The following is a 25,637-nucleotide window of genomic DNA, read 5'->3' on the forward strand; positions in this document are numbered from 1 at the left end:
ATCCTAAGAGAGAGGAGAGAACCTCTCTCTTTAAAAACTACATCTACTCCTAAAATTGTAAATATGAGAGCCTCCTTTTGAATGGATGCAGTCCCTCACTTTATAGCCTCTAATCTGTATTTTTTGGGCCGCAAACTGGGTCAGAAACAGTCCAGAATTCGCTGGTTTCGGATTTTGCCACGCTGGTTTTTCGTCACTGCGACGCGGCCGCATGAATCATGCGGTCGCGTCGCCTAGCGTCAGGGGAACTATAGCATATTATATATCAAATCGAAGCCCCGGACGTTAGCTTTCTAACGCAACTGGAACCGCATCGTTTGAACCTCTGTAGCTAAAGTTATAGCCGTTTGAGTGCGAAGAGGTCAGGCTGGACAGCTTAGCAATTTCTTCAACTTCTTGTATTCCTTCCACTTTTGCATGCTTCTTTTCCATCCTCCAAGCCATTCCTGCCCTGTAATCTCTGAAATCACTCAACACACATATCAAGGCATCTAATGGTAATAAGAGAGGATTAATATTAGCAATTATAAGTCCAAAGAAGCATGTTTTCAATCAAAGCACATAATTAGGAAGGTAAATGTAAAACCATGCAAATAGTATGAATAAGTGGGTAAAGAGTAGATAAAAACCACTCAATTGAGCACAAGATAAACCATGAAATAGTGATTTATCACAAGGTCCAAGCATCAAAGTAGCGCTCCGCTCTCACCAAGAGCGCAGCATCCTTGCTTCCTTGGTGAGGTATCCGTGTTCAAGCCTTGGGGTTGCACTCTTGCCTAATTTCCTTGCATTTTCTTTGGGAGAGAGCACGATAATGCTCTCCATGAGAGCGCAGCACTCTCTAAGTGAGCGCTACTTTGCTTTGGAGTGAGGCTCCAGCTTCGAACCTTGGTGGGAGCATTGGCTGATTTTTTTGCTTGTTTTTTGTCCTTAAAGATGCATTTCATTCGTCCCTTAATTTCCTGCCAAATATAGATTTCCATATATCGTTGGAAAGCTCTAAATGTCAGCTTTTCTTGGCAAGAGCGGAGCTTTGTGTGCTGATTGCCAATTTCCTTTAATTTGGTCATGGGCGACGCTTTTAAAAGCGTGGCCTAAGCCTCCAAAGTGTGCTCCAACTTCAAAGTGTGCCCCAAAGCTCTTTTTTTCTCCTTTTTAGCTTATTTTGTGCTTTTTGTTTCTTTTTCTTCTTATCTCTTACAAAATTTATAAAATCAAACGATCAAAAAAATATACCATTTAAGTACAAAAGCATTCATTATTTATGCACAAATTATTAATTTCTTGTATGAAAAAGCATAGAAAAACATGACATGGTGACATGTCATCAGATACTGAACCCATCTATGAGGCATGGGAGAGATACAAGGCTCTAATCAGGAAGTGCCCACCTGAAATGTTCAATGAATGGGACATATTGCAGAATTTTTATGAAGGCTTAACATTGAAATCTCAGGAGGCTCTGGATCATTCAGCTGGAGGCTCTTTGCAACTCATGAAAACTGCAGAGGAGGCCCAAAATCTCATTGATATGGTGGCTAACAACCAATATTTCTTTTCTCACCAAAGGCAACGCCAACCATCACAAAGGAAAGGAGTGATGGAGTTGGAAGGAGTGGACTCAATCCTAGCTCAAAATAAATGATGCAGCAACAGATTCAACAACAATTTGAGCAAATGGCCAAAAGGATTGACAGCCTCCAAGTTGCAGCAGTAAATACAAGTCAGCCATCAACCACATAGGGGCAAGGAGAAGAAACTTGTGAAGAGCAACAGCAAGAACAAGTGAATTACATGCATAATCAAGGCTCTGGACACAATGAGGTCTATAGTGACACTTACAACCCCTCCTGGAAAAACCACCCCAACCTCAAATGGGGAGAGAATCACACTCAGACTCAACAGCCATGGCAAAGAAATTCAACCCAAAACAGTTGGAAAAACATAAACCACAACAACCAGCAGAATAACAACCAAAATACATACACCCCAAAACACTTACCCCAACTCTAACCATCATCCATCTAATAATCAAACCACCAACCAAAACACTTACCATCAACCCTCAACACCCCACTACCAACCAATCTCACAAGACTCTCAGAGGATCACCAATTTGGAGCTCTTAATAGAGAAAATGATGAAGCATCAAGAGATGACAACAAAGAACCAGGAAGCTTCCATGAAGAATATGGAGAGGCAGATTGGACAGCTTTCCAAGCAAATTGCTATTGAGAGACCATCAAGCTCACTACCAAGCGACACTATTCCTAATCCAAAAGAATAGTGCAAAGCTATATAGCTAGGAGTGGAAAGACATTGGTAGACAACAAAGAAGCAACCAAGAAGCCTAAGGAAAGTGACAAAGAACCAACAGAAAAAGAGGAAGCTAGCAACAAGGATGTGACAACAGGCAAGCAGGCTCAAAAAAAGGAAGACCAACCACAAATCTCAAGAAAGGGGAAGGAAGCAATGGAGGAACAAACCTAAGGACAGCAGAAAGCAGAGAAAATCTTTACACCTCCACTGTCATATCCCCAAAGGTTCAACAAAGAAGTAAAGGATCAACACTTTCATAAGTTCCTTGAGACTTTCAAGAAGTTGGAGATAAACATTCCATTGGCTGAGGCACTAGAGCAGATGCCTCTATATGCCAAATTTCTGAAAGAGCTCATTAACATGAAGATGAGTTGGCATGAGAACAAAACTATAATGCTCATTGAAGAATGCAGGGCATTAATTCAAAAAAGACTTCCACCCAAACTTGAAGACCTTGGAAGTTTCTTTCTGCCTTGTACCATTGGAAGATTGATCATCAACAAGGCAATGTGTGATTTAGAGGCAAGCATCAACCTAATGCCCTCTTCTCTGGTAAAAAAGCTTTGTATAGAGGAAGTGAAGCTAATACAAATGTCTCTGGAACTGGTGGATAAATCAGTGATATGTCCCAGGGGTGTGATTGAAAACCTTCTAGTTAAGGTGGACAAATTCATATTCCCTGTAGACTTTGTGGTCTTAGACTCAGATGAGGATGAAGGTGATTCCATCATACTTGGAAGACCATTCTTGGACACAGCTAGGGCCATTATAGATGTGGAGCAAGGAGAGATGACCCTCAGAATGCATGATGAAAGCATCACTCTGAATGTATTTCCAAAAACACAACTCATTGATGAAAAGAAGAATTGCATGGAAACTGACAAGGAAGACTTGCAATGGAAGGAAGGAAGCAACAAGACAACCAGTAATCACCTTCCAAAGCAAGAAACAAACAACACAGCAAGAAGGAAAGAGAAGGAGACGATGCAGAGTGATGAAGGAACTCAAGAAGAAATTGAAGTGTTGACCACTAATAAGGAAAATCCCAAAACAAAGTCCACTGTCAAAGAAGAAAGATCAACAAAAAGGAGAAAGAAAAGCAAGAAAAAGACTCAGAAGGGGTGGAAGAATAAGAAGATCCCAACTGAGGGATTTTCCAAAGGTGATAAAGTGCAATTAGTCTACCAACAGTTGGGAACAAACCAACCATTTGATGACTACTATACTGTCAGCCAACTACTCTCACTTGAACATGCTGAAATTGAGCACCAAGGCACAAAAAGAAGGCTCACAGTGAGGGGGGACAAGCTGCGACATTTCAGTCATCAACCACCTTAAGGGGGCCAATGTCAAGCTAGTGACAATAAAGAAGCGCTTGTTGGGAGGCAACCCAACCTGAGGAAGTTCACTTTTCATAGCTATTTCAATAAAAGGGTTAATTAGACTTATCTATATTGCAAGGAGCTAAGTTTGGTGTTGCACACCAAAATAAATTAAGGGAGAATGAAGGATTCTAAGTTTGGTGTTCCGCCAAAATCTCATTTAAAAGCACATTCTCACCTTCTGCATACATAGCTGCTAGCTCCGAGCAATTAGATAAACCAATTAACCAATTGTTTACCTTTTAGTTTTTCTAGTTTTTATTACCTTTAGTAAAGACAAAAGGATTTCACATATGGTTAACCTGTTGCATCAAAAGCATTGGCAAGAAATTAAGTTTGGTGTTCCCACACCAAAATAAGTTTGAAAGCCGTCTTAAATTCATGCATATTAACCATATACTTAAGGGCTTGAGAAGCCACTTTTGAGAACTATGCAGGAAAACATTCAATCGGTGGAGGGAACCTGCATCATTGTCCAAAGGAAATGCAACAAGGAGAGATAATGATGACAGAAAAGAGCTGAGAAGACATTCCCAATAGGTTGTATTGATACTTAACCCTTGCTGCTTTGAAGTACTTTAATTTGGAAATTCCTATATATCTTACTAAAGTATTCATTTGGTTGCAAGTGAAATTGTTTGTCAAGAATGCTGATATGCATAATAATTGTCATCCTTCATTACCTTGAATTTTGTTTTGTTTCCCATGTGCCTGAATAAAAGAGAAATGTTTGAATTAGGAAGTCGATATCCAATGTTGCAAAAGTGAGAATGAAAGTTAGTGGTGGTATTTGTTGATTTAATGTCTGACTCATAAAATAAATGCTGCATAATGATATGTTCTTTGAAGAATGAACTAGTTTGCTATTATAAAGGCTTGTATCATTTAGGATCCCTTGAGAATGAAATAACAAAAAGAAAAAGGAAGAGAAAAAGCCAAAAGTGGCAAAGAAAATAAACAATAAGGCTAGGCACCAATAGCTTGGACCCTAGGACACATGCCTGTGGTGTTTTTGTATTAGGATATGCTTGGACAAGTAAGTTCTGAGGAGTATTTCAAAACTTGGCAACTTAGATCAACTGATTTGGGATTGCCAACTGAAAGTCCACAATAAAGAGCAACCTAGCTACAGAACACTTAGTTATCCAAAGAGATGCTGGGCATCAATGATCCTAGGAAGAAAAGGGTGAGCCATGTGTTTGTGGTGAAGGAATGTTGAGCAAAAATTAAGCTAAAGGCTGCTGCAACATTTGCCACTAAGCCTTCAAAGAACAATAAGCTCTCTGAGCAAAACAAAAAAGGAAAAGTTAGCAAGGGAACAAGCCAAAGTAAAGCCTTATAGCAGCAAACTTAGTGAACCTTTGAGGAAACATTTCTTATGTAACAGCAAGCAATAAATGAACCACCATTGTCTGCATACAAACCCCATGGACTAAATTCAACTATATGCTCAATAAGGATATGCACACTTCTCTATTTCATGTCATTCTCTCTTATGTTTGATGCTTGCTTGGGGACAAGTAAGATTTAAGTTTGGTGTTGTGATGCCAAGGCATCTTAGCCTAGTTTTACTACTCTTTTTCCTTTGTTTCTAATAGGTTTTATACACTTTCTTGAGTTACAAGTAAGCCATTCGGGTGGAAATTCATGTGTATTTGGATTCAATCAACCATGAGTAAATTGATGCATTTTCATGAGGTTTTGTGCTATAATTGCTTATATGTGAAGGATGATAATAAGTCTCAGGATTTTAGAATACCTTTGATGCATTTGTTGATTGATGACAGGTGACAAAAGGCTTGGAGGAAGGTTGAAGAAAGGGGATGGCAGAAGGCAGCAAAACCACCCTGGGGGAAGCTCAAGTTTGTCCCAACGTTTGCCTCAAACTTGAGGTCAAACGTTGGCTTAAGAAAGAACCCAGGAGGTGCCAAAGTTTGCGCCAACGTTTGCCTCAAACTTGAGGTCAAACGTTGGCACAATTACTACCAGGGGAGGAGCCAACGTTCACGCCAATGTTTGCCTCAAACTTGAGGTCAAACGTTGGCACAATTACTACCCAGGGGAGGAGCCAACGTTCACGCCAATGTTTACCTCAAACTTGAGGTTAAACGCTGGCACAATTAATACCCAGGGGAGGAGCCAATGTTCATGCCAACGTTTGCCTCAAACTTGAGGTCAAACGTTGGCTTCACAATGTTCTTGGAGGGAGCACGTTTGAGCTCACGTTTGACCTCAAACGTGAGTGACAGAAAGAGCACCATTCTGCATAATTTTTAACACTCCAACGTTTGAGTTAAAGTTTGCCTCAAACTTTGACTCAAACTTAAAGGTTCCAAAGTCCAAATTGCAAACGAATTTCTTCTCAAGTCCAGGAGCAACCAACTGAGGCTATCTTCAATCCAATTCCATCAAGGCCAAGGCCCAAATTCAAGGCTTCAAGACCATTAGAAGAAAGTGTATAAATAGAAGTTAATTTGATTTAGAAGGGGGAACTTTTACTTTGAACATTTGTACCTCTTTTGGAATTTTTCTTTCTGTAACTTTGATTTTGGATCTGGGAGGAGAATTGAATTTTCTTCCTCTCTGGGTTTCTTGTTTTCTTTTCTACAAATCTTGCTTGAGTCTTGGGTGTTGAGAATTGAGGAAATTTTGTCTCAATCTCACCTTGAGATCTCTCTCTGTTTTCGTTTCACTGCACCATTTGAGAAATTGAAATTTGAATTTAGTTTTTCTACTGTTTGATCTTTAATTCTCTTGCAATTGATCTTTGAATTGGATCAAGGAAGGTAGTGAGATCTAGACTTGGATTTCTAGTCTCTTGACCCCTGAGATCTGCATTTTCATATTTTAGTTCATTTGCTGAATGCTTCTTGAAGCTGATTTACTTTTCTGTTTGAAATCAATCTCAATTTACTTCATCATCTACTCTTCTACTTGTTGCAATTTTACTTTCTCTTGCTTAATTTCTGCAATCCCAATTCCCAATTCCTTTTATAATTCAAGAAATTTACATTTCTTGCACTTTAAGCTTCAGTCATTTACATTTCTTGCAATCTAAGTTTCTGCAATTTACATTACTTGCACTTTAAGATTCAGCTCTTTTAATTCTTCTGCACTTTAAATTCTTGTCAATTATCCCTATCCCTTTAAATTTCAAGCAATTTAGCTTCTGTTGGATACAAATCACTCAAATTAATTCTTGTTCGCTTGACTAAATCAACCATTAAACTAAAATTGCTCAATTCTTCAATCCCTGTGGGATCGACCTCACTCACGTGAGTTATTATTACTTGATGTGACCTGATACACTTACCGGTGAGTTTTGTGTTGGATCGTTTTCCACACATCATATATTAACGGGGGCGAGCTCATCTGGAACTTTCACAGTGTCTGGCCACACTTACAACATAGGGTCGGTAGAGCATCGACTCTTGGTGCACAAATTGTGAATCACACTTTTCACAACTCGTACCACTGACCAGCAAGTGCACTGGATCGTCCAAGTAATACTTCACGTGAGTAAGGGTCGAATCCCACGGAGATGGTTGGTTTGAAGCAATCTATGGTTATCTTGTAAATCTTAGTCAGGAAGTCAATTATGTTTATCAGTTGAATTGCAAATAAACAAGAGAGCATGAATTAAAGGTTACTTGTTATGCAGTAATGGAGAATATGTTGGAGTTTTGGAGATACTTTGTCTTCTGAATCTCTGCTTTCCTCTATCTTCTTGTTCACGCACGCACGTCCTCCTATGGCAAGCTGTATGTAGGGGTTCACCGTCGTCAATGGCTACATCCCATCCTCTCAGTGAAGAATATGCTCACATGCTCTGTCACAGCACGGCTAATCACCGGTTGGTTCTCGATCCGGTTGGAATAGAATCCCTTGATTCCTTTGCGTTTGTCACTAACGCTCAGCCTTCAGGAGTTTGAAGCTCGTCACAGTCATTCAATCCTTGAATCCTACTCAGAATACCACAGACAAGGTTTAGACTTTCCGGATTCTCATGAATGCCACCATCAATTCTAGCTTATACCACGAAGATTCTAATTAAGAGATCTAAGAGATACTCATTCAATCAGATATAGAACGGAGGTGGTTGTCAGGCACACGTTCATGGTTTGAGGAAGGTGATGAGTGTCACAGATCATCACCTTCATCACAGTTAAGCGCGAATGAACATCTTAGATAGGAACAAGCGTGTTTGAATGGAAAATAGAAATACTTGCATTAATTCATCGAGGCACAGCAGAGCTCCTCACCCCCAACAATGGAGTTTAGAGACTCATGCCGTCAAAGAGTACAAAGTTTAGATCTAAAATATCATGAGATGCAAAATAAGTCTCTAAAAGTTGTTTAAATACTAAACTAGTAGCCTAGGTTTACAAAAAATGAGTAAACTATGATGGATGATGCAGAGATCCACTTCTGGGGCCCACTTGGTGTGTGCTGGGGCTGAGATTTAAGCAATTCATGTGCAGAGGCGCCATTCAATCATTGAATCCTACTCGGAATACCACAGACAAGGTTTAGACTTTTCGGATTCTCTTAAATGCCGCCATCATTCTAGCTTACGCCACGAAGATTCCGGTTAAGAGATCTAAGAGATATTCATTCTAGCTTATTTCATGTAGAACGGAAGTGTTTGTCAGGCACGTGTTCATAGGGGAGAATGGTGATGAGCGTCACACATAATCATCACCTTCATCACGTTCTTGGGTGCGAATGGATATCTTAGAAGCGAAATAAGATGAATTGAATAGAAAACAGTAATACTTTGCATTAATCTTTGAGGAATAGCAGAGCTCCACACCTTAATCTATGGAGTGTAGAAACTCTACCGTTGAAAATACATAAGTGAAAGGTCCAGGCATGGCCGAGATGGCCAGTCCCTAAAATGTGATCACAGGATCAAAATACAATCCAGGATCCAGGATGGTCAAAAGGACGTCTAATACAATAGTGAAAGGTCCTATTTATAATAAACTAGCTACTAGGGTTTACATGAGTAAGTAATTGATGCATAAATCCACTTCCGGGGCCCACATGGTGTGTGTTTGGGCTGAGCTTGAGTGTTGCACGTGTAGAGGTCCTTCTTGGAGTTGAACGCCAGTTTTTGTGCCAGTTTGGGCGTTCAACTCTGGTTTTGGCTCCTTTTCTGGCGCTGGACGCCAGATTTGGGCAGAAAGCTGGCGTTGAACGCCAGTTTACATCGTCTATTCTTGGCCAAAGTATGGACTATTATACATTTCTGGAAAGCCCTGGATGTCTACTTTCCAACGCAATTGGAAGCGCGCCATTTCGAGTTTTGTAGCTCCAGAAAATCCACTTTGAGTGCAGGGAGGTCAGAATCCAACAGCATCAGCAGTCCTTCTTCAACCTCTGAATCTGATTTTTGCTCAAGTCCCTCAATTTCAGCCAGAAAATACCTGAAATCACAGAAAAACACACAAACTCATAGTAAAGTCCAGAAATGTGAATTTAACATAAAAACTAATGAAAACATCCCTAAAAGTAACTAGATTCTACTAAAAACAATGTCAAAAAGCGTATAAATTATCCGCTCATCACAACACCAAACTTAAATTGTTGCTTGTCCCCAAGCAACTGAAAATCAAATAGGATAAAAAGAAGAGAATATACTATAAATTTCAAACTATCAATGAAACATAGCTTCAATCAGATGAGCGGGACTTGTAGCTTTTTGCCTCTTTAATAGTTTTGGCATCTCACTCTATCCATTGAGGTTCAGAATGATTGGCATCTATAGGAACTCAGAGTTCAGATAGTGTTATTGATTCTCCTAGTTCAGTATGATGATTCTTGAACACAGTTTCTTTATGAGTCTTGGCCGTGGCCCTAAGCACTTTGTTTTCCAGTATTACCACCGGATACATAAATGCCACAGACACATAATTGGGTGAACCTTTTCAGATTGTGACTCAGCTTTGCTAAAGTCCCCAATTAGAGGTGTCCAGGGTTCTTAAGCATACTCTTTTTTTTTTTGCTTTGGACCTTGACTTTAACCGCTCAGTCTCAAGTTTTCACTTGACACCTACACGCCACAAGCACATGGTTAGGGACAGCTTGGTTTAGCCGCTTAAACCAGGATTTTATTCCTTTAGGCCCTCCTATCCACTGATGCTCAAAGCCTTGGGATCCTTTTTATTTGCCCTTGCCTTTTGGTTTTCAGGGTTATTGGCTTTTTCTGCTTGCTTTTTCCTTTTCTTATTTTTCTATTTTTTTTTTCGCCTATATTTTTTTTTTCTGCAAGCTTTGTTCTTTGCTGCTTTTTCTTGCTTCAAGAATCATTTTTATGATTTTTCAAATTATCAAATAACATGTCTCCTAGTCATCATTCTTTCAAGGGCCAACATATTTAACATTCTTAAACAACAACTTCAAAAGACATATGCACTGTTCAAGCATTCATTCAGAAAACAAGAAGCATTGTCACCACATCAATATAATTAAGCTAAGTTCAAGGATAAATTCGAAACTCATGTACTTCTTGTTCTTTTGAATTAAAACATTTTTCATTTAAGAGAGATGATGGATTCATAGGATATTTATAACTTTAAGACAAAGTTACTTACTACTAATGATCATGTAATGAAGACACAAACACAGATAAGCACATAATCATAGAAACGAAAAACAGAAGAAACAAGAACAAGGAATGAATCCACCTTAGTGATGGTAGCGTTTCCTTCTTGAGGAACCAATGATGTCCTTGAGCTCTTCTATGTCTCTTCCTTGTCTTTGTTGCTCCTCCCTCATTGCTTTTTGATCTTCTCTTATTTCATGAAGCATGATGGAGTGCTCTTGATGTTCCACCCTTAGTTGTCCCATATTGGAACTCAATTCTCCTAGGGAGGTATTGATTTGCTCCCAATAGTTTTGTGGAGGAAAGTGCATTTGAGGCATCTCCGGGATCTCATGGTGATGAGCTTCATACGCCTCCTGAGCTCCATGAATGGGCTCTCTTGCTTGCTCCATCTTCTTCTTAGTGATGGGCTTGTCCTCTTTAATGAAGATATCTCCCTCTATGTCAATCCCAGCCGAATTGCATAGGTGGCAAATGAGGTGAGGAAAGGCTAACCTTGCCATGATGGAGGACTTGTCAGCCACCTTGTAGAGTTCTTGAGGTATAATCTCATGAACTTCCACCTCTTCTCCAATCATGATGCTATGGATTATGATGGCCCGGTCTATAGTAACTTCAGACCGGTTGCTAGTGGGAATGATTGAGCATTGAATGAACTCCAACCATCCTCTAGCTACAGGCTTGAGGTCCAATCTTCTTAGTTGAACCGGCTTGCCTTTGGAGTCAATCTTCCATTGAGCTCCTTCTACACATATGTCCATAAGGACTTGGTCTAACCTTTGATCAAAGTTGACTCTCCTTGTGTAGGGGCGTGCGTTCTCTTCCATGTTTGGCAAGTTGAACGCCAACCTCACATTTTCCGGACTAAAATCCAAGTATTTCCCCCGAACCATTGTAACATAGTTCTTTGGATCCGGGTTCTTACTTTGATCATGGTTCTTGGTGATCCATGCATTAGCATAGAACTCTTGAACCATTAGGATGCCGACTTGTTAGATGGGATTTGTTAGAACTTCCCAACCTCTTCTTTGAATTTCATGTCGGATCTCCGGATACTCAATTCTTTTGAGTTTGAAAGGGACCTCGGGGATCACCTTCTTCTTGGCCACAACATCATAGAAGTGGTCTTGATGGGCTTTGGAGATGAACCTTTCCATCTCCCATGACTCGGAGGTGGAAGCTTTTGTCTTCCCTTTCCCCTTTCTAGAGGATTCTCCGGTCTTAGGTGCCATCAATGGTAATGGAAAAACAAAAAGCTTATGCTTTTACCATACCAAACTTAGAATCTTGCTCGCCCTCGAGCAATAAAAGAAAGAATAGATGAAGAAGAAGAAGAAATATGGAGAGGGAGAGGGAGATGTGGTTTCGGCCAAGAGGGGTGTAGAGGGGTGTGTTGTGTGAATTTGATGAAGAATGGAGGGCTTTATATAGGGAAGGGAGGGGGGTTAAGGTTCGGCCATATGGGTGGGAAATTGGTTTTGAATTTTTGAAGGTAGGTGGAGTTTATGAGGTAGGTTTATGGGGAAGAGTGGATGGATGTGAGTGGTGGAGAGGTGATGGGGAAGAGAGTTTGAGGTGATTGGTGAAGGGTTTTTGGGGAAGAGTGTTTATGGGGTTGTGTGAAAGAGAGTGGTGAGAAGAAGTAAGTGGAGGTAGGTGGGGATCCTGTGGGGTCCACAGATCCTGAGTGGATCCTGTGGGATCCACAGATCCTGAGTGAATCTGTGGGGTCCACAGATCCTGAGGTGTTCAAGGATTTACATCCCTGCACCCATTAGGCATGTAAATATGCCTTTGCACCCAACTCTGGGCGTTCAGCGCCAGGTTGGTGGCCATTTTGGGCATTCAACGCCCATTTGTGTGCCATTTCTGGCGTTGAACGCCAGAACCATGCCTGTTCTAGCGTTCAGCGCCCAGAAGCTGCCCATTTTGGGCGTTCAGCGCCAGAACCATGCTCTATTCTGGCGCTGAACGCCAGACAGATGCTCCTCCAGGGTGTGATTTTTCTTCTGCTGTTTTTGATTCCGTTTTCAATTTTTATATTTATTTTGTGACTCCACATGATCATGAACCTACAAAGATATATAACTAAGAAAAATATAGTTAGATAAATAAAAATTGGGTTGCCTCCCAACAAGCGCTTCTTTAATGTCAATAGCTTGACAGTGGGCACTCATGGAGCCTCACAGATGTTCAGAGCATTGTTGAAACTCTCCAACACCAAACTTAGAGTTTGGATATGGGAGTTCAACACCAAACTTAGAGTTTGGTTGTGGCCTCCCAATACCAATCTTAGAGGTTGACTGTGGGGGCTCTGGTTGACTCTGCTTTGAGAGAAGCTTTTTCTGCTTCCTCTCCATGGTTGCAGAGGGAGATCCTTGAGTTTTAAACACAAGGGAGTCCTCATTCCATTGAAGGACTATTTCACCTCTGTCAACATCAATCACAGCTCTTGCTGTGGCCAGGAAAGGTCTTCCTAGGATGATGGATTCATCCTCTTCCTTTCCAGTATCCAGGACTATGAAATCAGCAGGGATGTAAAGGCCTTCAACCTTTACTAACACGTCCTCTACTTGTCCATAAGCCTGTTTTCTTGAACTGTCTGCCATCTCTAATGAGATTTTAGCAGCTTGCACCCCATAGATTCCCAGTTTCTCTATTACAGAGAGGGGCATGAGATTTATTCCTGAACCAAGGTCACATAGAGCCTTAAAGATCATGGTGCCTATGGTACAGGGTATTATGAACTTTCCAGGATCCTGTCTCTTCTGAGGCAATGTCAGTTGATCCAGATCACTTAGTTCATTGATGAACAAGGGAGGTTCAACTTCCCAAGTATCAATGCCAAATAATTTGGCATTCAGCTTCATGATTGCACCAAGAAACTTGGCAGTTTGCTCTTCAGTAACATCCTCATTCTCTTCAAAAGAGGAATACTCATCAGAGCTCATGAGGGGCATAAGGAGGTTCAATAGAATCTCTATGGTCTCTAGATGAGCCTCAGAGTCCTTTGGTTCCTTAGAGGGAAGCTCCTTATTGACCACTGGACGTCCCAGGAGGTCTTCCTCCTTGGGATTTGCGTTCTCCACTCCCCTTGTAGGTTCGGCCATGGTGCTTATGTCAATGGCCTTGCACTCTCCTTTTGGGTTCTCTTCTGTATTGCTTGGGAGAGTACTGGGAGGGATTTTAGTGATCCGTTTACTCGGCTGGCCCACTTGTGCTTCCAAATTTCTAATGGAAGACCTTGTTTCATTCATGAAGCTCACAGTGGCCTTGGATAGATCAGAGACTAGATTTGCTAAATTAGAAGCATTTTGTTCAGAGTTCTCTGTCTGTTGCTGAGTGGATGATGGAAAAGGTTTATTATTGTTAAACCTGTTTCTTCCACCATTACTAAAGCCTTGTTGAGGCTTTTGATCCTTCCATGAGAAATTTGGATGATTTCTCCATGATGAGTTATAGGTGTTTCCATAAGGTTCACCTAAGTAATTCACCTCTGCTATTGCAGGGTTCTCAGGATCATAAGCTTCTTCTTCAGAAGATGCCTCTTGAGTACTGTTGGATGCAGCTTGCATTCCATGCAGACTCTGAGAGATCATATTGACTTGCTGAGTCAATATTTTATTCTGAGCCAATATGGCATTCAGAGTATCAACTTCAAGAACTCCCTTCTTCATAGGCGTCCCATTGCTCACAGGACTCCTTTCAGAAGTTTACATGAACTGGTTATTAGCAACCATGTCAATGAGTTCTTGAGCTTCTGCAGGCATTTTCTTTAGGTGAATGGATCCACCTGCAAAAGTGTCCAGTGACATCTTTGATAGCTCAGATAAACCATCATAGAATATATCCAGGATGGTCCATTCTGAAAGCATGTCAGAAGGACACTTTTTGGTCAACTGTTTGTATCTTTCCCAAGCTTCATAGAGGGATTCACCTTCTTTCTGTCTGAAGGTTTGAACATCAGCTCTAAGCTTGCTCAGCTTTTGAGGAGGAAAGTACTTGGCTAAGAAAGCCGTGACCAGCTTATCCCAAGAGTTCAGGCTGTCTTTGGGTTGAGAATCCAACCATAATCTGGCTCTGTCTCTTACAGCAAAAGGGAAAGCATGAGCCTGTAGACTTCGGGATCTACTCCATTAGTCTTAACAGTATCACATATCTGCAAGAATTCAGTTAAGAACTGAAAAGGATCTTCAGATGGAAGTCCATGAAACTTGCAGTTCTGCTGCATCAGAGAAACTAATTGAGGTTTCAGCTCAAAGTTGTTTGCTCCAATGGTAGGAATGGAGATGCTTCTTCCATGTAAATTGGAATTAGGTGCAGTAAAGTCACCAAGCATCTTCCTTACATTATTATTATTTTCGGCTGCCATCTCCTCTTCCTGTTCGAAAATTTCTGAAAGGTTATTTCTGGATTGTTGCAATTTAGCTTCTCTTAATTTTCTCTTTAGAGTCATTTCAGGTTCCGGATCTGCTTCAACAAGAATATTCTTGTCCTTGCTCCTGCTCATATGACAAAGAAGAGGGCACAGAAAAAATAATAATAATAATAGAGATCCTTTATACCACAGTATAGGGATCTCTGTGTGAGTAGAAGAAGAGGGGGAGACAAAGAATGTAATATAATGGAAGAAACACAACTGTGAGGAGGGTTGAGATGTGAGATGAGATGTTAGTAGATGAATAAATAAATAGAATAAGATGGGAGAGGAGGAATTTTCGAAAATAATTTTTGAAAAAGAGTTAGTGATTTTTGAAAATAGTTTTTGAAAAATGTTAGTAATTTTCGAAAATTAAGATTTAAAAATTAAAAATTAAAATAATTAATAAATTAAAAAGAAATTTTGAAAAAGGGGGAAGATATTTTCGAAAATGAGAGAGAGAGAGAGTTAGTTAGGTAGATTTGAAAAAGTTAAGAAACAAACAAAAAGTTAGTTAGTTAGTTGAAACAAATTTGAAAACCAATTTTGAAAAGATAAGAAGTTAGGAAGTTAGAGAAGATATTTTGAAATCAAATTTTTGAAAAAGATAAGAAGATATTTTTGAAAAGATATAATTGAAATTAGTTTTGAAAAAGATTTTATTTTTAAAATCACAATTAATGACTTGATTCATAAGAAATCACAAGATATGATTCTAGAATTCAAAGTTTGAATCTTTCTTAACAAGCAAGTAACAAACTTCAAATTTTTGAATCAAATCATTAATTGATTATGTTATTTTCGAAAATTTGATATAAAAATAAGAAAAAGATTTTTGAAAAATATTTTTGGAATTTTCGAAAATAACTAAGAATTTTGAAAAAGATTTGATTTTTGAAAAAGATTTTGAAAAAGATAAGATTTTCAAACTGAAAATTTGATTTGACTCATGAGAAACAATTTGATTTTAAAAATTTTTGAAAAAGTCAATCCAAATTTTCGAATTTGATGAGAGAAAATGGGAAAGATATATTTTTTTTTTATTTTTGAAATTTTTATGATGAGAGAGAAAAACACTAAAAAGATGCAATGCATGAAATTTTTAGATCAAAACATGTGATGCATGCAAGAATGCTATGAATGTCAAGATGAACACCAAGAACACTATGAATGTCAAGATGAACATCATAGACACAATTTTGAAAAACTTTTAATGCAAAGAAAACATGCAAGACACCAAACTTAGAATTCTTTAATGCTTAGACACTAAGAATTCAAGAATGCATATGAAAAACAATAATAGACACAAAACAAAAAATCATCAAGATCAAACAAGAAGACTTACCAAGAACAACTTGAAGATCATGAAGAACACTATGAATGCATGAGAATTTTCGAAAAATGCAATATGCACATGCAATTGACACCAAACTTATAACATGACTCAAGACTCAAACAAGAAACATGAAAAATATTTTTTTTTATTTTTATGATTTTCTAATTTTTTATGATTTTTTTTTTTTTGAAAATTAATTGAAAAAGGAAAATAAGGATTCCAAAATTTTTAATATGAATTCCAGGAATCTTGCATTCTTAGTCTAAAGCTTCAGTCCAGGAATTAGAAAATTTTAGAAATATTTTTGAAATCAGATGAGAAAATTTTAGAAATATTTTTGAAAAATTTTTGAAAATAAAATAAAAAGAAAATTACCTAATCTGAGCAACAAGATGAACCGTCAGTTGTCCAAACTCGAACAATCCCCGGCAACGGCGCCAAAAACTTGGTGCACGAAATTGTGATGTCCAGGCTCGAACAATCCCTGGCAACGTGAGCAACTTGGTACGCGTAATCGTGATTACACTTTAATTATGTAAAATTCATGGCTCTTTCTTTCCCTGGCAATGGCGCCAAGAACATGGTGCCAATACCATGGTTCACAACTTCGATACAACTAACCAGCAAGTGCACTGGGTCGTCCAAGTAATACCTTACGTGAGTAAGGGTCGAATCCCACGGAGATTGTTGGTATGAAGCAAGCTATGGTCACCTTGCAAATCTCAGTCAGGCAGATATGAATTGATAATGATGTTTTCGAATAATAAATAATAGAATAGGGATAGAGGTACTTATGTAAATCATTGATAGGAATTTCAGATAAGCGAATGGAGATGCTTTTCGTTCCTCTGAACCTCTGCTTTCCTGCTATCTTCATCCAATCAGTCTTACTCCTTTCCATGGCTGGCTTTATGCAAGGGCATCACCGTTGTCAGTGGCTACATCCCCTCCTCTCAGTGAAAAATATGCTCACATGCTCTGTCACAGCACGGCTAATCATCTGTCGGTTCTCGATCATGCTGGAATATGATTCACCCTCCTTTTGCGTCTGTCACTAACGCCCAACAATCACGAGTTTGAAGCTCGTCACAGTCATTCAATCATTGAATCCTACTCGGAATACCACAGACAAGGTTTAGACTTTCCAGATTCTCTTGAATGCCGCCATCATTCTAGCTTATGCCACGAAGATTCCGGTTAAGAGATCTAAAAGATATTTACTCTAGCTTATTTCATGTAGAACGGAAGTGTTTGTCAGGCACGTGCTCATAGGGGAGAATGGTGATGAGCGTCACACATAATCATCACCTTCATCACGTTCTTGGGTGCGAATGGATATCTTAGAAGCGAAATAAGATGAATTTTTGTGGCGTAAGCTAGAATGATGGCGGCATTCAAGAGAATCCGGAAAGTCTAAACCAAGTTCGTGCACCAAGTTTTTGGCGCCGTTGCCAGGGAAAGAAAGAGCCATGAATTTTACATAATTAAAGTGTAATCACGATTACGCGTACCAAGTTGCTCACGTTGCCAGGGATTGTTCGAGCCTGGACATCACAATTTCGTGCACCAAGTTTTTGGCGCCGTTGCCGGGGAAGAAAGAGCCATGAATTTTACATAATTAAAGTGTAATCACGATTACGCGTACCAAGTTGCTCACGTTGCCAGGGATTGTTCGAGCCTGGACATCACAATTTCGTGCACCAAGTTTTTGGCGCCGTTGCCGGGGATTGTTCGAGTTTGGACAACTGATGGTTCATCTTGTTGCTCAGATTAGGTAATTTTCATTTTATTTTATTTTCAAAAATTTTTCAAAAATATTTCTAAAATTTTCTCATCTGATTTCGAAAATAATATAAAAATGTTTTCAAAAATTTTATTCAAAATTTTTAAGAATGAATTCTAGTGTTTTATGAAGCATGTTGAAGCCTGGCTGGCTGTAAAGCCATGTCTAATTCCTTTGGGAATGAGTATGTCAGGCGTGTCATGTCTGAATTACATGCTGAAGCTTGGCTGGCCATTGGCCATGTCTAGTGTTTTGGACCGGCGCTTTCATTGAAAGCTTGGCTGGCTAGTGAGCCATGTCTAATTCCTGGACTGAAGCTTTAGACTAAGAATGCAAGATTCCTGGAATTCATATTAAAAATTTTGAATCCTTATTTTCCTTTTTCAATTAATTTTCGAAAAAAAATAAAAAAAATTAGAAAATCATAAAAATCAAAAAAATATTTTTCATGTTTCTTGTTTGAGTCTTGAGTCATGTTATAAGTTTGGTGTCAATTGCATGTGCATCTTGCATTTTTCGAAAATTCTCATGCATTCATAGTGTTCTTCATGATCTTCAAGTTGTTCTTGGTAAGTCTTCTTGTTTGATCTTGATGATTTTTTGTTTTGTGTCTTTTATTGTTTTTCATATGCATTCTTGAATTCTTAGTGTCTAAGCATTAAAGAATTCTAGGTTTGGTGTCTTGCATGTTTTCTTTGCATTAAAAGTTTTTCAAAATTGTGTCTATGATGTTCATCTTGACATTCATAGTGTTCTTGGTGTTCATCTTGACATTCATAGCATTCTTGCATGCATCACATGTTTTGATCTAAAAATTTCATGCATTGCATCTTTTTAGTGTTTTTCTCTCTCATCATAAAAATTTCAAAAATAATAAAAAAAATATCTTTCCCATTTTCTCTCATCAAATTCGAAAATTTGGATTGACTTTTTCAAAAATTTTTAAAATCAAATTGTTTCTCATGAGTCAAATCAAATTTTCAGTTTGAAAATCTTATCTTTTTCAAAAATCAAATCTTTTTCAAAATTCTTAGTTATTTTCGAAAATTCCAAAAATATTTTTCAAAAATCTTTTTCTTATTTTTATATCAAATTTTCGAAAATAACATAATCAATTAATGTTTTGATTCAAAAATTTGAAGTTTGTTACTTGCTTGTTAAGAAAGATTCAAACTTTGAATTCTAGAATCATATCTTGTGATTTCTTATGAATCAAGTCATTAATTGTGATTTTAAAAATCAAATCTTTTTCAAAACTAATTTCAATCATATCTTTTCAAAAATATCTTCTTATCTCTTTCAAAAATTTGATTTAAAATATGCTCTCTAACTTCCTAACTTCTTATCTTTTCAAAATTGATTTTCAAATTTGTTTCAACTAACTAACTAACTTTTTGTTTGTTTCTTAACTTTTTCAAAACTACCTAACTAACTCTCTCTCTCTCATTTTCGAAAATATCTTCCCCCTTTTTCAAAATTTCTTTTTAATTTATAATTATTTTAATTTTTAATTTTTAAATCTTAATTTTCGAAAATTACTAACATTTTTCAAAAACTATTTTCAAAAATCACTAACTCTTTTTCAAAAATTATTTTTGAAAATTCCTCCTCTCCTATCTTATTCTATTTATTTATTCATCTACTAACATCTCATCTCACATCTCAACCCTCCTCACAGTTGTGTTTCTTCCATTATATTACATTCTTTGTCTCCCCCTCTTCTTCTACTCACACAGAGATCCCTATACTGTGGTATAAAGGATCTCTATTATTATTATTTTTTTTTCTGTGCCCTCTTCTTTGTCATATGAGCAGGAGCAAGGACAAGAATATTCTTGTTGAAGCAGATCCGGAACCTGAAAGGACTCTAAAGAGAAAATTCAGAGAAGCTAAATTGCAACAATCCAGAAATAACCTTTCAGAAATTTTCGAACAGGAAGAGGAAATGGCAGCCAAAAATAATAATAATGTAAGGAAGATGCTTGGTGACTTTACTGCACCTAATTCCAATTTACATGGAAGAAGCATCTCCATTCCTGCCATTGGAGCAAACAACTTTGAGCTGAAACCTCAATTAGTTTCTCTGATACAGCAGAACTGCAAGTTTCATGGACTTCCATCTGAAGATCCTTTTCAGTTCTTAACTGAATTCTTGCAGATATGTGATACTGTTAAGACTAATGGAGTAGATCCTGAAGTCTACAGGCTCATGCTTTTCCCTTTTGCTGTAAGAGACAGAGCCAGATTATGGTTGGATTCTCAACCCAAAGACAGCCTGAACTCTTGGGATAAGCTGGTCACAGCTTTCTTAGCCAAGTACTTTCCTCCTCAAAAGCTGAGCAAGCTTAGAGCTGATGTTCAAACCTTCAGACAGAAAGAAGGTGAATCCCTCTATGAAGCTTGGGAAAGATACAAACAGTTGACCAAAAAGTGTCCTTCTGACATGCTTTCAGAATGGACCATCCTGGATATATTCTATGATGGTTTATCTGAGCTATCAAAGATGTCACTGGACACTTCTGCAGGTGGATCCATTCACCTAAAGAAAATGCCTGCAGAAGCTCAAGAACTCATTGACATGGTTGCTAATAACCAGTTCATGTACACTTCTGAAAGGAGTCCTGTGAACAATGGGACGCCTATGAAGAAGGGAGTTCTTGAAGTTGATACTCTGAATGCCATATTGGCTCAGAATAAAATATTGACTCAGCAAGTCAATATGATCTCTCAGAGTCTGCATGGAATGCAAGCTGCATCCAACAGTACTCAAGAGGCATCTTCTGAAGAAGAAGCTTATGATCCTGAGAACCCTGCAATAGCAGAGGTGAATTACTTAGGTGAACCTTATGGAAACACCTATAACTCATCATGGAGAAATCATCCAAATTTCTCATGGAAGGATCAAAAGCCTCAACAAGGCTTTAGTAATGGTGGAAGAAACAGGTTTAACAATAATAAACCTTTTCCATCATCCACTCAGCAACAGACAGAGAACTCTGAACAAAATGCTTCTAATTTAGCAAATCTAGTCTCTGATCTATCCAAGGACACTGTGAGCTTCATGAATGAAACAAGGTCTTCCATTAGAAATTTGGAAGCACAAGTAGGCCAGCTGAGTAAAAGGATCACTGAAATCCCTCCCAGTACTCTCCCAAGCAATACAGAAGAGAACCCAAAAGGAGAGTGCAAGGCCATTGACATAAGCACCATGGCCGAACCTACAAGGGGAGTGGAGAATGCAAATCCCAAGGAGGAAGACCTCCTGGGACGTCCAGTGACAAATAAGGAGCTTCCCTCTGAGGAACCAAAGGACTCTGAGGCTCATCTAGAGACCATAGAGATTCCATTGAACCTCCTTATGCCCTTCATGAGCTCTGATGAGTATTCCTCTTCTGAAGAGAATGAGGATGTTACTGAAGAGCAAACTGCCAAGTTTCTTGGTGCAATCATGAAGCTGAATGCCAAATTATTTGGCATTGATACTTGGGAAGTTGAACCTCCCTTGTTCATTAATGAACTAAGTGATCTGGATCAACTGACATTGCCTTAGAAGAGACAGGATCCTGGAAAGTTCATAATACCCTGTACCATAGGCACCATGATCTTTAAGGCTCTATGTGACCTTGGTTCAGGAATAAACCTCATGCCCCTCTCTGTAATAGAGAAACTGGGAATCTATGGGGTGCAAGCTACTAAAATCTCATTAGAGATGGCAGACAGTTCAGGAAAACAGGCTTATGGACAAGTAGAGGACGTGTTAGTAAAGGTTGAAGGCCTTTACATCCCTGCTGATTTCATAGTCCTGGATACTGGAAAGGAAGAGGATGAATCCATCATCCTAGGAAGACCTTTCCTGGCCACAGCAAGAGCTGTGATTGATGTTGACAGAGGTGAAATAGTCCTTCAATGGAATGAGGACTCCCTTGTGTTTAAAACTCAAGGATCTCCCTCTGCAACCATGGAGAGGAAGCAGAAAAAGCTTCTCTCAAAGCAGAGTCAACCAGAGCCCCCACAGTCAAACTCTAAGTTTGGTGTTGGGAGGCCACAACCAAACTCTAAGTTTGGTGTTGAACTCCCATATCCAAACTCTAAGTTTGGTGTTGGAGAGTTTCAACAATGCTCTGAACATCTGTGAGGCTCCATGAGAGCCCACTGTCAAGCTATTGACATTAAAGAAGCGCTTGTTGGGAGGCAACCCAATTTTTATTTATCTAACTATATTTTTCTTAGTTATATGTCTTTGTAGGTTCATGATCATGTGGAGTCACAAAATAAATATAAAAATTGAAAACAGAATCAAAAACAGCAGAAGAAAAATCACACCCTGGAGGAGCATCTATCTGGCGTTCAGCGCCAGAACAAAGCATGGTTCTGGCGCTGAACGCCCAAAATGGGCAGCTTTTGGGCGCTGAACGCCAGAACAGGCATGGTTCTGGCGTTCAGCGCCAGAAATGGCACACAAATGGGCGTTGAACGCCCAAAATGGCCACCAACCTGGCGCTGAACGCCCAGAGTTGGGTGCAAAGGCATTTTTACATGCCTAATGGGTGTAGGGATGTAAATCCTTGAACACCTCAGGATCTGTGGACCCCACAGGATCCCCACCTACCTCCACTCACTTCTTCTCACCACTCTCTTTCACATAACCCCATAAACACTCTTCCCCAAAAACCCTTCACCAATCACATCAAACTCTCTTCCCCATCACCTCTTCACCACTCACATCCATCCACTCTTCCCCATAAACCTACCTCAAAAACTCCACCTACCTTCAAAATTCAAAACCAATTTCCCACCCAAACCCACCCATATGGCCGAACCTTAACCCCCCCTCCCTTCCCTAATATAAAGCCCTCCATTCTTCATCAAATTCACACAACACACCCCTCTACACCCTTCTTGGCCGAAAACACATCCCACTATCCCTCTCCTCCATTTCTTCTTCTTCTTCATCTATTCTTTCTTTTATTGCTCGAGGGCGAGCAAAATTCTAAGTTTGGTGTGGTAAAAGCATAAGCTTTTTGTTTTTCCATTACCATTGATGGCACCTAAGACCGGAGAATCCTCTAGAAAGGGGAAAGGGAAGACAAAAGCTTCCACATCCGAGTCATGGGAGATGGAAAGGTTCATCTCCAAAGCCCATCAAGACCACTTCTATGATGTTGTGGCCAAGAAGAATGTGATCCCTGAGGTACCTTTCAAACTCAAAAGAAATGAGTATCCGGAGATCCGACATAAAATTCAAAGAAGAGGTTGGGAAGTTCTAACAAATCCCATCCAACAAGTCAGCATCCTAATGGTTCAAGAGTTCTATGCCAATGCATGGATCACCAAGAACCATGATCAAAGTAAGAACCCGGATCCAGAGAACTATGTTACAATGGTTCGGGGGAAATACTTAGATTTTAGTCCGGAGAATGTGAGGTTGGCATTTAACTTGCCCATGATGCAAGGGGATGAACGCCCCTACACTAGAAAGGTCAACTTTAATCAAAGGTTGGACCAAGTCCTTATGGACATATGCGTGGAAGGAGCTCAATGGAAGATTGACTCCAAAGGCAAGCCGGTTCAACTAAGAAAATTGGACCTCAAGCCTATAGCTAGAGGATGGTTGGAGTTCATTCAATGCTCAATCATTCCCACTAGCAACCGGTCTGAAGTTACTATAGACCGGGCCATCATGATCCATAGCATCATGATTGGAGAAGAGGTGGAAGTTCATGAGATTATACCTCAAGAACTCTACAAGGTGGCTGACAAGTCCTCCACTATGGCAAGGTTAGCCTTTCCTCACCTCATTTGCCACCTATGCAATTCGGCTGGGATTGACATAGAGGGAGATATCCTCATTAAAGAGGATAAGCCCATCACTAAGAACAAGATGGAGCAAGCAAGAGAGCCCACTCATGGAGCTCAAGAGGCGTATGAAGCTCATCACCATGAGATCCTGGAGATGCCTCAAATACACTTTCCTCTACAAAACTATTGGGAGCAAATCAACACCTCCCTAGGAGAATTGAGTTCCAATATGGGACAACTAAGGGTGGAACATCAAGAGCACTCCATCATGCTCCATGAAATAAGAGAAGATCAAAAAGCAATGAGGGAGGAGCTACAAAGACAAGGAAGAGACATAGAAGAGCTCAAGGACATCATTGGTTCCTCAAGAAGGAAACGCCACCATCACTAAGGTGGATTCATTCCTTGTTCTTGTTTCTTCTATTTTTCATTTCTATGTTATGTGCTTATCTATGTTTGTGTCTTCATTACATGATCATTAGTAGTTAGTAACTTTGTCTTAAAGTTATGAATGTCCTATGAATCCATCACCTCTCTTAAATGAAAAATGTTTTAATTCAAAAGAACAAGAAGTACATGAGTTTCAAATTTATCCTTGAACTTAGCTTAATTATATTGATGTGGTGACAATGCTTCTTGTTTTCTGAATGTATGCTTGAACAGTGCATATGTCTTTTGAAGTTGTTGTTTAAGAATGTTAAATATGTTGGATCTTGAAAGAATGATGACTAGGAGACATGTTATTTGATAATCTGAAAAATCATAAAAATTATTCTTGAAGCAAGAAAAAGCAGCAAAGAACAAAGCTTGCAGATAAAAAAAATAGGCGAAAAAAAATAAAAAGAAAAAGAAAAAGCAAGCAGAAAAAGCCAAAGCTCTTAAAACCAAGAGGCAAGAGCAAAAAGCCAATAACCCTTAAAACCAAAAGGCAAGGGCAATAAAAAGGATCCCAAGGCTTTGAGCATCAGTGGATAAGAGGGCCTAAAGGAATAAAATCCTAGCCTAAGCGACTAAATCAAGCTGTCCCTAACCATGTGCTTGTGGCGTGAAGGTGTCAAGTGAAAACTTGAGACTGAGCGGTTAAAGTCAAGGTCCAAAGCAAAAAAAAGAGTGTGCTTAAGAACCCTGGACACCTCTAATTGGGGACTTTAGCAAAGCTGAGTCACAATCTGAAAAGGTTCACCCAATTATGTGTCTGTGGCATTTATGTATCTGGTGGTAATACTAGAAAACAAAGTGCTTAGGGCCACGGCCAAGACTCATAAAAAGCTGTGTTCAAGAATCATCATACTGAACTAGGAGAATCAATAACACTATCTGAACTCTGAGTTCCTATAGATGCCAATCATTCTGAACTTCAATGGATAGAGTGAGATGCCAAAACTATTCAAGAGGCAAAAAGCTACAAGTCCCGCTCATTTGATTGAAGCTATGTTTCATTGATAGTTTGGAATTTATAGTATATTCTCTTCTTTTTATCCTATTTGATTTTCAGTTGCTTGGGGACAAGCAACAATTTAAGTTTGGTGTTGTGATGAGCGGATAATTTATACGCTTTTTGACATTGTTTTTAGTATGTTTTTAGTAGGATCTAGTTACTTTTAGGGATGTTTTCATTAGTTTTTATGTTAAATTCACATTTCTGGACTTTACTATGAGTTTGTGTGTTTTTCTGTGATTTAGGTATTTTCTGGCTGAAATTGAGGGACTTGAGTAGAAATCAGATTCAGAGGTTGAAGAAGGACTGCTGATGCTGTTGGATTCTGACCTCCCTGCACTCAAAGTGGATTTTCTAGAACTACAGAACTCGAAATGGCGCGCATCCAATTGCGTTGGAAAATAGACATCCAGGGCTTTCCAGCAATATATAATAGTCCATACTTTGGCCAAGAATAGATGACGTAAACTGGCATTCAACGCCAGCTCTCTGCCCAAATCTGGCGTCCAGCGCCAGAAAAGGATCCAAAACCAGAGTTGAACGCCCAAACTGG

General features: G+C 39.1%; 2 non-coding genes across 2 annotated transcripts; one reads left to right on the forward strand and one right to left on the reverse strand.

The window, feature by feature from the left end:
* Positions 1-14,177: 14,177 nt before the first annotated feature.
* On the forward strand, positions 14,178-14,285 carry LOC112773661 (small nucleolar RNA R71). The gene has a single exon (XR_003188200.1). It is a non-coding gene; the product is annotated as a small nucleolar RNA R71 (small nucleolar RNA).
* A 5,903-nt stretch (positions 14,286-20,188) lies between these two features.
* Positions 20,189-20,296, reverse strand: LOC112773662 (small nucleolar RNA R71). The gene has a single exon (XR_003188201.1). It is a non-coding gene; the product is annotated as a small nucleolar RNA R71 (small nucleolar RNA).
* Between the last annotated feature and the right edge of the window lie 5,341 nt (positions 20,297-25,637).

Source organism: Arachis hypogaea, chromosome 18 (genome assembly GCF_003086295.3).
Source record: "Arachis hypogaea cultivar Tifrunner chromosome 18, arahy.Tifrunner.gnm2.J5K5, whole genome shotgun sequence".
Taxonomy (NCBI): Eukaryota; Viridiplantae; Streptophyta; class Magnoliopsida; order Fabales; family Fabaceae; genus Arachis; species Arachis hypogaea.